Source organism: Sceloporus undulatus, chromosome 5 (genome assembly GCF_019175285.1).
Source record: "Sceloporus undulatus isolate JIND9_A2432 ecotype Alabama chromosome 5, SceUnd_v1.1, whole genome shotgun sequence".
In the NCBI taxonomy this organism is placed as follows: Eukaryota; Metazoa; Chordata; class Lepidosauria; order Squamata; family Phrynosomatidae; genus Sceloporus; species Sceloporus undulatus.
The window spans coordinates 159,239,354-159,245,353 of NC_056526.1; positions in this window are offsets into that span (position 1 = coordinate 159,239,354).

Here is a 6,000-nt window from a genome sequence, read left to right on the forward strand (position 1 = left end):
AGGCCTGACCATCATTTAAAGAATGAACATAGCACATTATCCATATGATGACAACACATTTCAAAGAAAGATAAAAATATCTTGAAAACAAATAATATGTACATTCTGTAACAAAATATTAACAGATGAACACAATTTCTATTTTATATATCTAAATATACTCTCCATGCACAAAACACTTTTAAATGGGAGATTATTAAAATGGAGAATGTATACTTCCAGCCTAAACAAGGAGGAAATAGAAATAGTAAAAGGTTTCTCATACCTGGGATCAAACATTGATCAGAATGGAGACTGCAGTCAAGAAATCAGAAGAAGATTACGAATGGGAAGGGCAACTAAGAAAGCTAGAAAAGCTCCTAAAGATCAAAGATGTACAACTAAGCACAAAAGTTAGAATCATACAAGCAATTATATTCCCCATTACCATGTATGGATGCCAAAGTTGGGCAGTTAAGAAAGTGAATAGGAAGAAAATCAATTCATTTGAGATGCGGTGCTGAGAAGAGTGCTAAGAATTCCACGGACAGCCAAAAAGACAAATAAATGGATCCTAGAACAGGTTAAACCAGAAATCTCTCTGGAAGCCAAGATACGTAAATAGAGGCTGCCATACTTTGGACGCATCATGAGAAGGAACAGCTCATTGGGAAAAACAGTAAGCTTTATGCTCAATGTTAGGGAGGGCATGGGTATGAACTTGCAGGAACTATGCATAGCAGTGGAGGCTAGGGAGTCGTGGAGATATCTCATCCACAGGGTTACCATACGTTGAAACTGACTTGTGGGTGGTTAACAACAAACAACAAATACTGCTTACACAAAGCCAGGGTTGTGTAGTAATTTGAGCACTGGACTACAATTCTAGAGACCAAGGTTTGAATCTGTGCTCAGCCATGGAAACCCATTGGGTGACCTTGGGCAAATTGCACACTCTCATCTTGAGAGACAGGCAATGGCATAACTCCTCTTGCCAAGAAAACCCTATGATCGTTTTGCAGCATTTGGGCTGATTATATGATACTGTGCAAATAAGAGCAGTTGGAACAAAAATCTTTTATTTATATCATTACACCTATTGCATAAAAAGTTAGGAATGTGTTCCTGAAAAGCAGAACATGTTACTTTTAATGAAGGAGGGCAGGAGGGAAGGGTAGGTCAATTCTTCTCTAGCTCAGGCTGGTGAAGTCTGTAGGCTTTACAAAGTTTGCCTCTACGTCTTGAGCCTCCAAAGTTTGTTTCTGAGCTTGGTATAGTCTAATGTCTTTGGTATGCCTTTGTACTGACTGGTTGAACCAGATATACCAACCACATATGCACCTCTCCAAAAGCAATGGAGTGTGAATTAGCAATGCCATTTCAATTACACAACCCATTTAATCCTAATTATGGCTCCTAATTCATAAGTGAAATGTGCCTGGATCACTGAACCAGTGTGATGTTTTAGGAGTTTTAAAATTTAACAAATATTTTGTGGTATTTAATACAAGGACATTTCATTCTATAAAGCCAGTGGACTGCAATCTCCATTCTTATCAATGTTGGGTCCAATGTATGGGAACTCTTTATTTCAATTTCCTCATTATCTAGGTTAAATTTATGTAGATACTCCATGGTCATTATTTTTGTTTTCTTTATGTTCAGCATTAAGTCTGCCTTTGCACTTTCTTCTTTGAACTACCTTCGTAGATGTTCCAAGTCTGTGACATTTTCCAGTAGTATTATGGTGTCATCTGCATACCTTAGATCATTGATGTCTTTTCCTCCTATTTTCACTCCTCCTTCTTTTGAGCTAATCCTGCTCTTCCTATGATGTTTTTTTTGCGTACATATTGAACAGGTAAGGTGACAAAATGCAGCCTTGCCTGACCCCTTTGCCAATCAGGAACAATTCTGTTTCTCCATATTCTGTTCTAACAGTAGCCTCATGTCCTAAGTACAGATTTCTCATCAGAACTATCAAATGTAGTGGCATTCCCATGTCTTTAAGAGCATTCCATAGTTTTTCGAGATCTAAAGCTCATGATGAGCAATTACACACAGGCAATTCAACTGAATGGTGGAGTGGTCAATCATAGAATCATAGAATAGGAAGAGACCACAAGGGCCATCCAGTCCAACCCCTTGCCATGCAGCAAATCTCAATCAAAGCATCCCTGACAGATGACCATCTTTCTAATTAAGGTCATTTTGAATTTTGAACCTGTCCTCTGGAGTATTAGCTAATCCTCCTAATTTGGTGTCATCTGCAAATTCGATAAGTATGCCCCCAATTCTGTGATCCAAGTCATTGATAAAGATGTTGAATGGAACTGGTCCCAGGACAGAACCCTGTAGGACCCACTGTCACTTCTCTCCAGGATGAAAAGGAGCCATTGTCTAGCCCACATTTCACTAGCTTGTTTGCAAGAATGTCACGGGGAACCCTATCAAAAGCCTTATTGAAATCAAGATATATTATATCTACAGCATTCCCTTCATCTAACAAGCTGGTAATTTTATCAAAAAAAGAGATGAGATTTGTCTGGCATGACTTGTTTCTCTGAAACCCATGTTGACTTTTTGTTATTATGGAATTGCCATCTAGATGTTCCAGACTCTCTGTTTAATGATCTGCTCTAGAATCTTTCCTGGTATTGATGTCAGACTAACTGGTCAATAATTGTTGGGATCCTTTTTTCCCCTTTTTGAAGATGGAGACAATGTTTGCCCTCCTCCAGTCTGCTGGCACTTCTCCTGTTCTCCAGAAGTTCTCAAAGATTATTGCCAATGGCTCCGATATTACATTTGCCAGTTCTTTTAATACCCTTGGATATAGTTCATCTGGTCCTGGAGACTTATATTCTTTTAGGTTAACCAGGTATTCCTGTACTATCTCTTTACTTATACTGTGCTGAAATTCCCCTATTCTGTCCTCTGCTCCATTATCCTCAGGCTGAGTACCCTTTGCCTTTTCTGAGAACACAGAGGCAAAGAAGGTGTTGAGTAATTCTGCCTTTTCTCTGTAACCTGTTAGCATATTGCCATCTTCTCCAAGCAGTGGCCCTACCGTTTCCTTCTTCTTCCTTTTGCTGCAGACATACCCCCCAAAAAGCCCCTTTTGTTGTTCTTAACCTTTCTAGCAATCCTGAGTTTATTCTGCGCTTTAGCTTTTCTGACTTTACCCCTACATGTGCTCGCTATTTGTTTGAATTCCTCTTTGGTGATTCCCTCATTTTTCCATTTCTTATACATGTTCCAATTAAAAGTTAACTCAGTTGAAAGTTCCTTAGTCATCCATCCTGGCTTCTTGAGACATCTCCCATTTTTTCCCCTCACTGGAACTGATTGAAATTGTGCCTTCATTATCTCCCTTTTGAGAAACTCCCATCTGTCTTGAACTCCCAATGTGCTGCAAAGGAGATCCTGAATCCTATCCTGTAAAGAGGTTCAGTGCTTCAATAGCCCTTTAAAGTTTGAACTAAAACCTGGCACTGCAGGGTCAAGCTTCCTTTGGGGATAGAGTCTGGTCCCATGACTAGCTCCTTAAACTTTGGACCAAAACCTAGACCTTTTACAAATTCCCACACTATGGTCGTTGTAAGCCATCAGCCCCTGCTGCCCAGAGGTGTAATGTTTATTTTATTTATATTTAATTACTTCCACAGATAACTGTTTTCTTCATGTTTCATTTGAATTTACCTTGATGTTTAAACAGATTGCTGTTCCCATTTAAACAGATTTGCCCCAGATATCAGACGGAAAACAGTGAAAGGAAATAATGCAAATGAAAAAATAACAGCATTGAACACACAACTGTTTCTTGCTTTCTTTTCTTTTTTTAAAAAAAACTGCAGTATGTGTGCCTTTATAAAAACTTAGCACTATGGTATGTTCTGTGGAAAAAGTTTACTGTGCATAACTGCTTGGGCCCTCAGTGATGTCATGAGAACTGAATTAACCAGCAAAAAATTGAAAAGTCCCTGGAACCATCACTGCATTTGTCAGACCATTTTCAAGTAAAACGCAACCACATTGCCAGAATGGCAACCTCAGAACTGCTAGCAGAAGATGATGTAAAGGGAGAGAATGTGATGAAGATTAGCTTCATTTATACTTTCTACAGTGAGTCATATTTACTGTTTTGTTTTTAGTGACATGCAGAGAAAGGCTGAATCACCTATTTCTAAACCATTTGTCATTGTAATTCTATTTCTGGTGATAGCCAGAACAAGACATTTTCTAGAAAATACTTAATATTTTTTTAAAAATCAGTCTCCCCCAAGGACTCACTTCACTCCCTTATTTTCTTTTTGAATCAAATTTGCATGAAACCATCACAGAATATGTATTATCAGCATTCTTTGAAAGCAGTTCTTTTCATGGTGGTGTCTGAAAGTCTGAACTGTACCTAACCCAGGAATGACTAAGATGAAGGAAAAGTATTTCTTCAGTTTGAAAAAAAAAAGGTGGGTGGGGAAACGTGGCTATGAATGATAGTTTCAAAAATTAAGATTGTTGGGCAGCAAGTGATAACAGAAGAGGAAAAGAGAGGACTAGAACTGGTTGACTGATGCTTCTAGAATTCCAGTGAATGGAATTTATATCAAAAGCATGCTGAGTGTTGACTCGGCATGTTCCTAAGCTACATGCTAGAAAAATCTTAATATTTTTCTCAAATGAGCTAGAGCTCCCACTAATCTCCATAAGAAATCTCAGGACACTGTAGAGATTGTATTCCACCTATTCTTCCATCAATGGTGGTGCCTAGCCTATGGAATGGCCTCTCCATAAGACATTTTGCTGGCACCTACATGCTTGTTATGCCAGATCTGGAAAAAGCACATTAATGTTAATTTCCCATGGCTGTTAAAAATGCTAAACCTAAATAATCTGTATCACAATTTTATACAGGCCAAAATGTTGTTTAGGATACGCTGTACTGTTGTGAAGTACTAGTGTTACCATAATGTTTTAATCATTTTTTTTTCTGATTTGTGTGCAGTATTTTGAGACTGCAAGTCACTTTGAAAATACAGTGTGGCACTTTGTGCACAGAATATGCACTACAACATTATCAAGTTTACTGGAAATGTTCATTATAGCACTTAAGACAAATAATAATACAATTGAGGAGGCTAAACTGTAGATACCATATTTTCCGGCATATAAGATGACTGGGTGTATAAGGCGACCCCCAAATTTTCCAGTTAAAATATAGAGTTTGGAATATACTCACCATATAAGACTACCCCTCTTCCAACGCACACCAAATAAAAATGTTAAAAAATCAGATTTGATTTCAATATGGTAATTTTAATTCAAATGCTTATGACATGCAGGTACTTAGCAGGAAACCTTGTTATATACAAAGCCTGTTGGATTGGTCAGCTCTCCCTGCCTGGCCAGCCCTCCCTGTCTCCAAGACTATCAGAGCGGTAGCTGCTTTCATACAATCGTTGCATATGGTGGGGATGCGGCCACGGCTGTTTTTGAGCTCCCCCCACCATATGCGGCGGCTCAGAAGTTTCAGCACCTGCCCTATAAGACGATACCCGGCGTATAAGACGACCCCCGACTTTTGAGAAGATTTTCCTGGGTTAAAAAGTAGTCTTATACGCCAGAAAATGCAGTATATAAGTAATGTCTATGGTGGCCAAAAAAGCTCTTTCTGAAGCTCTTAGTATTGTCACATATATCTAACCTAAAATGTTATTAGAGCTCAATTTTACCCCATAATCCTAGATAACAAAAAACAGATAACCTTATTGAACAAATTACTTATAACCATAATAGATTTTCAACATGTGTTGAGAATGTCCAGTATTACATAATGTCATGTTTGGTGCAAGATAATGACTGTTTCATGGATGGCAAAACACTAGTTGTATAGACTATACAACCAGCAGATACTATAGTGTGAGATTTTAAGGAAAGCTACAGAGTCTAACCACTTTGTGCTGTATAGGTATGGTGAATGTGTCAAAGATCAGACATTCAGAGTAGAATAAAAAAATATAT